Genomic DNA, 11,791 nt, shown 5'->3' on the forward strand with positions numbered 1-11,791 from the left:
TGTGGAAGTTAACAATATTATTATTCGTCGGACTTTTGGAGGAAAATTAAAGTGTGGTCAGACCAATGTCAATACGCGTGTGAAAAATTAAAGATGGGACTTTAAGAAAGAAACTACGAAGAAAATAATGAAAAAAAAATGACTAGCTTTTTAAACTTAAAACAGTGAATTATGAAGGGCACACGGAATGGGAATGGAAGAAAAATTTGATGGTATATGTCTAATGTCGTTATCCTGCTTAAAAAAATGCTAGTGTGGCCTGTATGTTTTAAATTCTTTTTTATTGGCGGAAATAAGGTTTTTTTTTTATTAGAATCAGTTGTCTATCGCTAAGTATTAATATTTTCTTTTCTGTTTCGGCTTTGTTCGCTCACATAATAAAAAGAAAATCAATTTTTCGGTCAAAACTTTTATTTTAATAAAGTGCCATCATATTCGTATTTCCAAAATTTATAAATTTAAACTTAAATCAACCGATGCTTTTAAAAAAATAATGGGTTCAAAGTCTTGACATAATCGTCAGTTTTTTTGTTATAATTTAAATTCATAATTCCGGACGGTTTTAAAAAAACTAAAAAACGAATCTTTGTTTTTCTAGCTCATTTTGAACTTAAAACCAACCATGCACAACCCTACAACCGTTTGACAATAGGCGTTATTAATGCCCTGTCAAATTTCATGCCTAGTTTGAACACTTTTAAAAAATTAAGGGACCTAAGTGTAATTAAGCTAAAGTTGAATTTGAAGGACTAAAATGAAAATACCCAAAAGTTGGATTACATCGTCCATATTAGGGCCACATAAGAATGGTGACACAAGAATTAGACGGACCGTATGATCATGCATCCAGTTTTGAGACGATCCATTTAAAGGTTGAGCCAATACTATCATTTTTTGACATGTTGTTAACGTGGCACACCTCATTTAGACTTATCCTTTCGATTTATGCTATAAATAGGACTCCCATACATTTTCCATTTCATCCATAGCATTCTAAAAGCATCTCTATACCCTTCCTCACTCCAAATCTAGAGAAAACTTTTGGTGTTTCTTCACCATTAAGTTCACAGCCAGCTTTGAGGGGGTGGGGAGGGCGCCGACCACCTCTGGCCCAATCATCCCGGTAGTCCTGAATTTTTATTTAAAAAAATATTTGGTTTTGTTTTAAATATGTGTATTTTTAATGTTTAAATGAAATTACCTCATTCATTTAAACCCATCTTTATTAAAAAAATTGTGCAACCTAACCCAAATCATAAACAAATAAGTCCATTTAAATATTTAATTGTTTAAACCCAATTAAAAAAAACTTTTTACTTAAGGCCTAAATTTTTTCTAGCCATTGACCTAAATTTTTTTAACAATTCTCGGGATAGCCCTAATTAAGTTAGTTCAAGCAAGAAGGTGTTGAAGCTTTGTTCTTCATATCCAAAGAAGCTAATCCTTGAGGGGAGGTTTCGTCCATAATTACCAAGCTTGTTAATGTAGAAATATCAAGAATTTGAGGTCCAGAAACAAACATAAGGGTGTATGGAGTGGGGATATTGACCAAATCGGTCCCGCTCGAGAGGTTTGAGAACATTGTCCCGTCCTCTTTGATACCGAATAAAAACCATGCCGAATTGGGGTGTGTATGCCGTTGCCATCCTGTTCTTTCTTCCTTCTTTTTTTCTTTTTAGGTTTACTTATTTGAAAAATAGATTTGAATGGTTACAAGAGTTTGAGGATGGATTGGAATAGTTGTAGGATGAAATGACGTGAAGTTGACATAGAAAAAATAGTATGTGAAAAAATTATAAAAAGTGACTTAGATTGCATTATAAAAAGTTATTTAGAATGTGTGTAATGTTTGGGATCACCTACTCACACTATTCTAAATACATCAATAACAAAAAAACATTCAAAAACTCTTACATCAGCGTCAAATCAGATTTAATTTTTTTCTTAAAAATCTTCACGTTCTTATACAACAAACCTACATAAACTGTCATGTCATCACCGATCTTTACAATTAAGTTATATTTAATTAAATTACTTTTATAACAACTTTAGTGGAGGGCCCATTTATTATATGTTTTTTTAGTTATTGTTTTCAATAAGAGTGTTGATGGAGGTCCCATTTAACTATTTAAGAGGTTTGTTGCAGGGTTGCATGAACAAACTTCACATATAACAATTGCCCTCTACAATGGTTACATATACTAATTATTTTGTCCATATTTTGTCATGTGTATTCAAACATTGGGACATGAAGCCAATGTAGGTGCTCTAAACAATTACATGCAAGGAACCATCTTTCAAAAAATCATTATAATGTGAGTGCATTTCACTTTTTCAAAACCAAGAAAACATACTAAATTACATTTCATATTTTTAAAATGGGTCCAACATGAGAATACCTCATTGTTACTTGATAAATACATAGGTAAAATTTATGTAAGAAAGATGAGAAGCAAAAATAATACACATCTCTAATTGTTTCAAAGACACGTCTCTCTGTCACAATTGTCTAGTGGAAAAGCATTTGTTAAATTGTGGGATACATACACACATGTAGAAGTACTTGAAAAGGGAGGGAAATTAGAAGTATACGTGGGTTTCTTAATTATATTTTCCCTGACCGGCCCGAAATTTTCGATATCAAGAGGGTTCTGAACTATATAAAAGTCTTATGGCCCTGAGCATATGGTTGGTGCTCAGGACTTATTTCCGATCCAAAGATCCCTTTTGTACACAAATGTATAAAACAATTATCATCCAAATTGATTGCAAATGCCGTATTAATAATGGATAATAGATCGATAAAGAGTAAAATGGAATTCCCTGATGAATTATTAAAGAACAAAGTATTAATAAGATATAAAACATGTTACGCATTCCCACAATCCCACACACACATAATTTGGATAGCAGAAATAAGAGGTACGATAATAAAAAATCATGTGACACAAAACTAGACATCCGTAGGTACTAGTGTTTTATCATTCATTCATTCTCTCGCATCTTTGCTCTAAATTCACAAACTTGCATATTAGTGATGGATCTGAGTCAACATTATTCTAGCGTCTCTACTACTAGGCCTCGCTTTAGGATTATCATGTGTACAAAAACAAGCAATCTTAAGAACAAGAAGCATTTGTTCTTCGTACCCGTTTCCCATCAATTTTGGATCAATCACTTGTTTTGGATCCTTACAAATCCACATATTTTTCATCCATTCAACCAAGCCCATCTCATAAGTATTCCGGAAAAACTCATCACATGGAAACTTCCCCATCACTAAAACCGCCAACAACACCCCAAAACTATACACATCACACTTTTCATTTATTTCCTTCGTTTCAAAATACTCAGGTGCAACATTGTTGGAACAGTTTAATTAATTAGAGAAGTAATCGAATGATTGAGGATACTTTTATTGAATAATCCAAAAGCCTTAAATAGGCAAACATACAACGTAAATAAAAGACTTAATCAACAATAAACAAACTATCCTATCAAACAGGAAATAAACGTTTAACCTCTAACGGTATTAAACTTGATAACCATTAGTTTGAATTAATTCCAACATCCTCCCTTAATTCAAACTTTCTAACTCCCAATCTTGCTCGTAAGTAAATAAACTGTTCAGTACCAAGTGCTTTGGTTAGCATGTCAGCAGCTTGTTCTTGTGTATCACATGGCTTGAGCTCCACTTGTTTTGTGTCAATTAAACTTTTAATATAATGATATTTGATATCAATGTGCTTACTTCTCCTGTGCATGGCTGCATTTTTAGACAAAAATATTGCTGACAGGTTGTCACAATAAATGTTAGTTGCCCCTTGCTGTGTGTAGCTCAATTCATCCAACAACTTCCTTAGCTATATAGCCTGACATGCTGCACCATTAGCAGCTACAAATTCTGCCTCTGTTGATGATAATGCTACAACCGACTGTTTTTTAGAACTCCATGAAACTGCACCAGCTCCAATGGAGAACACATATGCCAAAATACTCTTTCTATCATCAATAGAACTTGCCCAATCACTATCTGTGTAACCATCTAGACATACTTTCATACCTCGTTCATACCATAATCCATAATCAAGAGTGCCAGCAACATACCTTAACACTCTTCTAGCAGCCCCAAAGTGACAAGCAGCAGGCTTATGCATAAAACGTGAAATCATACCAACTGAGAAGGCCAGATCAGGCCGTGTATGCGTTAAATACAATAGCCCACCAACTAAACTTCTGAACATTCTTTCATCTACTTGATTACTTGTGTCACCAGCTTGCAACTTTTCACCAGAATTCATAGGGGTGATTGCAACATTGCAATTTCCCATTCCAAACTTCTTTAGCATATCCCTAGCATACTTCTGCTGTGACACGAACACACCATCTTTTCTTTGTATAACTTCCAAACCAATAAAGTAAGTTAACTTTCCGAGATCAGTCATCTCAAATTCCCCGATCATCTTTTCTTTAAATTCACACAATAATTCTTTTGAAGAACTAGTGTAAATTATATCATCAACGTATAAACATACAATAATTAAATTGGTTGCACTAACCTTTTTAATGTAAATTGTAGGCTCACTTTTGATTCGAATGTAACCATGTTGTTGAAGATAAGTGTCAATACGCTCATACCACGCCCTTGGTGCTTGCTTCAACCCATACAAAGCCTTGTGTAATCTATAAACCTTGTGTTCTTGACCCTCAACTTCAAACCCCGGAGGCCGAGTAACATGAACTTCTTCCTGGAGAGACCCGTTCAAAAAAGCAGATTTCACATCAAACTGGAAGATATCCCATCCTTGTTGAGCAGCCAGGGATATTATAACCCTAATGGTCTCAAATCGAGCAACCGGTGAGAATGTCTCGTCATAATCAAATACCAAATTCTTGTGCATACCCCTTCACAACCAAACGTGCCTTATACTTTTGAACATCACCATTGGCTGCAAGCTTGAGTTTGTACACCCACTTTAGTCCAATGGCTCGTTTGCCATCAGGTGACTCGGTCAATGACCAAGTGTTGTGGTTCTTTAAAGCAAGCAATTCAGCCTCCATTGCTTCTACCCATTCTTTATGAACAACCGCGTCATCAAAGAAATAGGGTTCCATGGAAGAGAGGGCCAATTGACAAGCCTTAAGGTCTTCCATGGGACTCGTGCATTCATATACATCTGTCAAGGATCGTACCTTGGGAGTCTTGCTTTCAGGAGTTTCACTTGAGCTAGTTCTAACCCTTTCACGACCTGGTATAGGTGACATATCTTCTCTATTTGGACTTTCTTCATTGGTTATTCTTCATTTGGACCATTATTAACATTAGTATTCAGCCCACTGCCACTTGTACTTCCTGCCTTGCTTACAAACTCAGTAGGTAATTCATGTTTACCTTCACCAACCGAATTCCATTTTGCCTCTTCATCGAAAGCAACATCCCTGCTGATTACCACGCTCTTTGTTGCAGGGTTATAGAGTCTATAAGCTTTAGAATTTGGTGCATAGCCAATAAACACACACTTTCTAGTTTTCGAATCAAATTTCTTTCGGTGTTGCTTAGGTTTTAACCCATAAGCGACACACCCAAAAACTTTAAGATGATAAACAGAAGGTTTTTGCTTGTACCATACCTCATAAGGAGTTCGTTCATCAACAGCTCTTGTTGGAGATATGTTTCGTATATAAACAGCCATGGCCATGGCTTCACCCCAGAAAACTTTGCTCAAATTCTTTTCTTCCAGCATACTTGTGGCCATTTCAACAATTGTTCGGTTCTTTCTTTCAGAAACTCCATTTTGTTGTGGAGTATAAGGGGCTGTCAAGTCTCTTCTTATCCCTTCTTTTTCACAAAAATTCATAAACTCATGTGAAATGAATTCTCCACCGCGATCACTTCTCAAGGCTTTAATCTTGAAGCCTGTTTCAGTCTCAACCTTGGCTTTAAACAACTTGAACTTTTTAAACATGTCAGTTTTTCAACCAAAAAATAAACCCATGTCATACGACTAAGATCATATGTGAATAATAAAAAGTAATTGTTTCCTCCTAATGATTGTGAAGGCATTGGTCCACAAACATCAGCATGAACAAGATCTTAGATTTCTCTAGTTCTTGATCCATGTTTAGGAAACGTTTCTCTTGCCTTTTTTTCCTTGAACAAACCCTTCACATACATTCCATTGTTCAACCTTTGGCAGCCCATACACATACTCTTTCTTACTGAGGCTTTGCAAGCTTCTTTCATTCAAGTGGCCATACCTTAGGTGCCATATGAAGGTCTCTTCACTAACAGCCGAGAGCCCAACACCATTAGAAGGTGACACATTAAGGGGAACTGTGTTATTGCTTGACATAGGAACCTTGCACACAACCTTTTGAGTTTGCTTGTTGGTTATTGTACACACACCTTCATCAAATAATATCTTATGACCAGCTGTCATAAGCTGCCCCACACTCAAGAGATTATAACCAAGCTCAGGTGCATATTGAACATTACTTAATACCATTTTGTTTCCTGGTGTAACCTCGAGTGTAATCATGCCTTTGCCTTCTACTTGAATCTTCTTGCCATTACCCATACGAACATTTACTTTAGTTGAAAGATCAATGTCTTTAAACAAAGTGCGTTGCCCCGTCATGTGGTTTGAGCAACCACTGTCAAGGAACCAGACATGTTGTGTTGCCCTACTAATGTTATCACTATTAGCAGCCATAACAACATCAGTATCTTCTATATCATCATCTTCAGCAAGAACCATGTGTAGTTGACCCTCTTCGTCTTCATCATCGTCTCCTTCTAGGGCTGCACCTGCTTGAGGCTCACTCCAACAGTCCCTACTCATGTGCCCCACTTTACCACAATTGTAACATTCAACAATGTTAACTTTACCTCGTCCAGATCCTCTACCACGACCTCGTCCATGACTTCTAAAAGATGCACGACCTCTCCCCCGTACAAAGAGACCAGTCTTATCTTCTGATTTTTCCTAGAGCTCATGTTCTTCAACAGGAGTCTGGACACCTCGATTAACCCTAGTTTCATGAGCTTGCAATGACCCCATTAATTGATCATATGAAAGCCTGCTTAAGTCTTTGGACTCTTCAATTGCAGCAACAACGTGATCCCATCGGGCAGGTAAACTTCGAAGAACTTTCTCAACAACCGTTTGATCGGTTACATCTTCTCCGTAAGAGCGTTTCTGATTGACTATCTTCATGACTTTTGACAAAAAATCTACCACCGGCTCTCCTTCTTTCATCTGGATTGTTTCAAATTCACGTCTTAACCCTTGTAATTTCACCATCTGGACTTTCGAATCACCCTGATATTCGTTTTGCAGGAGTGTCCAAGCTTGCTTGGACGTGGAGGCTCCTGCAATTCGAGAGAAGATCTCGTCATGCACAGCGGATTGAATCAGTGATAGGGCTTTTGCATCCTTTTTTCTATTCTCTCGTAACCTTCCCCGATCCGCATCTGCGTCATTGTACCCAGTTCCCACAAAATCCCAGAGATCTTGTGATATTAAAATAGTTTTCATACGAATTTTCCAAAATTCGTAGCCGTCTCCCTTGAAGATCGGCAATGGAGTGGAAGGTAGACCACCGGTGTTGGCTGCCATTAGAAGGAGTAGCACGAATAGTAGATTCTTGATAATAGTAGCTCTTTGAGAAGCTTCACAAGAACATGATCAAGGATATAAGAACCAACCAGGCTCTGATGCCACAGTGTTGGAACAGTTTAATTAATTAGAGAAGTAATCGAATGATTGAGGATATTTTTATTGAATAATCCAAAAGCCTTAAATAGGCAAACATACAACGTAAATAAAAGACTTAATCAACAATAAACAAACTATCCTATCAAACAGGAAATAAACGTTTATTAAAACTAAAGACTCGGACTTCTTCTTGACTTGCAGATTTATTCTTCAACAACCTCTAACGGTATTAAACTTGATAACCATTAGTTTGAATTAATTCCAACAAACATATCCTAGTGTTCCAACAACATCATAAGTCTCAACATGCGTGTCATAATACGGGATACTTAATGCAGCCCCAAAATCGGCTATATGGGCTTCCATGTCATCATCAAGAAGAACATTGGCGGGTTTTAAATCTCTATGAACTATACAAGGAATATGGTACATGTGAAGATACTCGAGCCCCGTGGCTACCCCTAGTGCGATCCTGTGTCTAGCCAGCCAATCTAATTCTCGACTACCATCTTTAACTTGTTGTAATATATCCTGTAAACTGCCATTATTCATGAATTTAAAAACCAAGTAATGACAAGATGGCCGGGGAACATAAGCTAGTAAGGGAACTAAATTACAGTGTCTGATCCTGCCGACGGTCATAATTTCTGTTCTCATTTGATGAATTTTAGGATCGTAAAATGATGCACATGAATCAGTGAGCTTTGCAACATCTTTTGGAGTGTCTGTTACCTTCTTAATTGCAATTGTTTTGACTTTGCTTTCATGTAATTCGGCTTTGTATACTACTCCACAAGCACCTTTTCCGATGATTTGAAGTGATGCTACTCCGTCATCTTTCATCAAGAACGCCAAGTCTGTAGCTTTTATTGTGTTACTAAAGATGGTTATACCGAAACCTTTCTTTTTGCGTTGAATAATATTCAGAATTGGATTAAAGAGAAAGAACAAGAAGCGAGAGACTTTGGCCATGGCCTGTGATGATTGAGATGGAAAGATTAATCCTTCACTAACAATATTATTATTTGTCGGACTTGTGGAAAAACAAACTGATGATGGGACTTTAGGAAAGAAATTACGAAGAATTAACATAATAAAAATTGACTAATCTTCTCTTTAAACAGTGTTGTTAAGATGGGCACACGGAAAGGAGAAAGATAACATGGGAATGGTAGAAAATTTTGATGGTACAATGTGGGTATTGGTGCTTAAAAAAGTATCTTGTGGGTCATGGTTGTTCCAAAGTCTCTTTTAGCAATGTCATTAGGGTCATTGTCTAGATCAACCGTATAATAAAAAAGGATAAAATAAATTTTTTGGTTGATTTCTTTTTCTTTCTTTCTTTTTTTTTTTATAATAAATCGTCATCATATTCGTATTTCCAAATCTTTAATTTGAACTTAAATAAACCAATACGTTTAAAAAACTAATGGGTTGATCGATTAGAGTTTTGGCATGATCATCAATTTATTTTTACAAATTTATGTTTATATTTCCATACGCCTTTTATAAAACCCAAAAGGTAATTATCTTTTGTTCAGTTTAAGCTTATAACCAACCATGCACAACCCTTCAACTGCACGATAGTAGACATCCATGTCCAGTAAAACTTTGTGCCTGGTTTGAACATTTCAAAAAAGCTAATGGGCATAAGTGTAATTAAGAGTTAAATTTGAAGGACTAAAATGATAATATCCAGAAGTTGGGTTAGATTGTCTGTATTAGGGCTACACAAATATGTCGGCATTTAAAGCTTAGACGAACCATATAATCCTACCTAGATTTTTGTGACGATTCGTCTAAAGGTTAAGTAAGCATAGCCATTCTTGATAGCATGTTGTTAATGTGGCACGACCTTATTCCGGCTTATCCTTTCGATTTATGCTATACATGGACTCTTATGCATGTCCCATTTCATCCATAGCATTCTAAAAACATCTGTCAACCATTTCTCACTCAAAATCTAGAGAAAAGTTTGTATTTTCTAATATTGTAAACTTGTTTCGATGTGCATATCATTTACCAATGAGGTATCTTCATGTTGGACTCGATTTAAAGATATGAAAGTTTTTCAAAGTTTTTTTTAAATCAAATGTGTTCACTTTGTAATGATTCTTTGAAAGATGGTTCCTTACCGACAACCATTAATATAACACCAATACGAGTCGTATGGAGTTGTTCAACGCCACAAGACAATATCTAATCTATACGAGTTGTATATGGCTATACGACTAGTATAGAAATTAGGTAGTGTCAGGATATAGCCATGCTATGCCCGAACAGAATGAGCCTTTCTAAATAAGTTTACCAACACTACAGCAACACTTTTAGCGGCGACGCCCAATATTAGCAGCGACTTACTCCGATCCAAGTCAACTTTGATATGAACTCGCTCTGGATGTTGATCTAGTGATGGATCCAACGGCTAGGGTTTTATCACACAATATGCACAATAGTGACAAAGACCATGATCATTCAATTTGATTGAAAAACGCCATGTAACAGATTAATATAGGTAACTTTGTAAAATAGTAATCAAGTTTCAAAAGTATTTTAATTAGGTCATCCAAGTTTAAAAAGTGTTCAAATTAAGTCACTCAACTTTCATATTTTATTAAACTATAGGTTTTAACATGTTTTTTATCATGTTATATTTTTGTTTCAATGAGGAAATCTTTTTATCTGTCTTTTGGTGTTGATGTAGAGTGCTAACGTGAATTTTATTTTCTATTTTTAGATTTTTAATATAGTTAACATTTAAAAAAAATATATAACCACATATAATGTAAATCCCGACCCCAACATGTTCTCCTCCACTACTTTCTAGATGGAAAAAAAATCCAATGATGCTGGATTTGAAGATCTAGCTATCCGATTTGAAGAAAAATTGATTTGGTGACCTAATTGTAACAATTTTAAAACTTGGTTATTATTCTCTAAGATATTTCCAAAAGAATAAATCTACATCTACATCTACATCTACATATTATAATATACATATACATACAGTATTCTAATAAAGTAAAATAACTTGTGACACATGTCACTTGTAGATTCATTCTTAGTTAAAATTTCTCACTCTAACTATTTTTCTATTTTTAATGAAAACTTATTTATGTCAAAGTATTCAAAACATATCAATCTATCATTATTCAAATAATTAATTACTTAAATTATAGAGATTTAAAATATACATGTATTTATGTAAGTATAATAAAAATATTTACATATTCAATGAAATCATATCTACCTTTATGTTTATTACATCAATTTATAAACATTTTTCAGTGTAGGAGAAGAATGTGATAAAAATTAATAGACGATATTTATAGGTCTAAAAAGATAAAAACAAGAAGAAATTATGAATGAATAGCAATTTTACTCTCATGTATTCCTTCAACCTCCATGGAATTCTCATCCATCTCTTTCAAATTATCAATAATACAAAAACGTGTTTTTAGTTATACTACTTTTATATATGATGTTTTTCTTTTTATGTCAATTACAATGAATCATCTTATCATTTTTTTTAGAATTTACTATTCTATTTAAAAAAAACATAATTACAACTTCTAAAATCACTAGGTACATTTTTTTCGTAACAATGAAGAAATCACGTGAGAATGTGTCGCGTGTTCGTATGAATATTTCACTAGAAAATATAATTTAAACTTATTAAAATATTTAATTTGATAAAATATAGGTTTTTGAATTTAATTGTTTAATTTTTATAGCTTAATTGCATTTCTTGAACTTCTCATGCATCACACGAGTTCTAAATCTAGTTAATAATAATAATAAAGAGTAAAACAGAAGCTTATGCATTTACTTTAAAAACAAAAGATTCATATGATATAAAACATGTAACGGATTCAGGTACAAACATTTGGAATATTGAACATAAAAAAATGCACCAAGAATAAAATCATTCATATTTGACATAAAAACTGAGTTTGGAATGCTATTAACAACTAGAGCTACTATATTTTTCCATGCCTCCTTATTTTAGATTCACAAGCTTGCATATCACTGGTGGATTTGAGCCAACATCAACCTAACATTTGTACCATTGG

At 34.6% G+C, this 11,791-nt stretch overlaps 1 pseudogene; it reads right to left on the reverse strand.

Annotated features, from left to right (window-relative positions):
• Positions 1-2,981: 2,981 nt before the first annotated feature.
• On the reverse strand, positions 2,982-8,690 carry LOC143596775 (leucine-rich repeat receptor-like serine/threonine/tyrosine-protein kinase SOBIR1 pseudogene; annotated as a pseudogene).
• Positions 8,691-11,791: the final 3,101 nt, after the last annotated feature.

This window comes from Bidens hawaiensis, unplaced genomic scaffold (genome assembly GCF_021521415.1).
Source record: "Bidens hawaiensis isolate Kalapana, Puna unplaced genomic scaffold, B.hawaiensis_p1.1 tig00046998_1, whole genome shotgun sequence".
NCBI lineage: Eukaryota > Viridiplantae > Streptophyta > Magnoliopsida > Asterales > Asteraceae > Bidens > Bidens hawaiensis.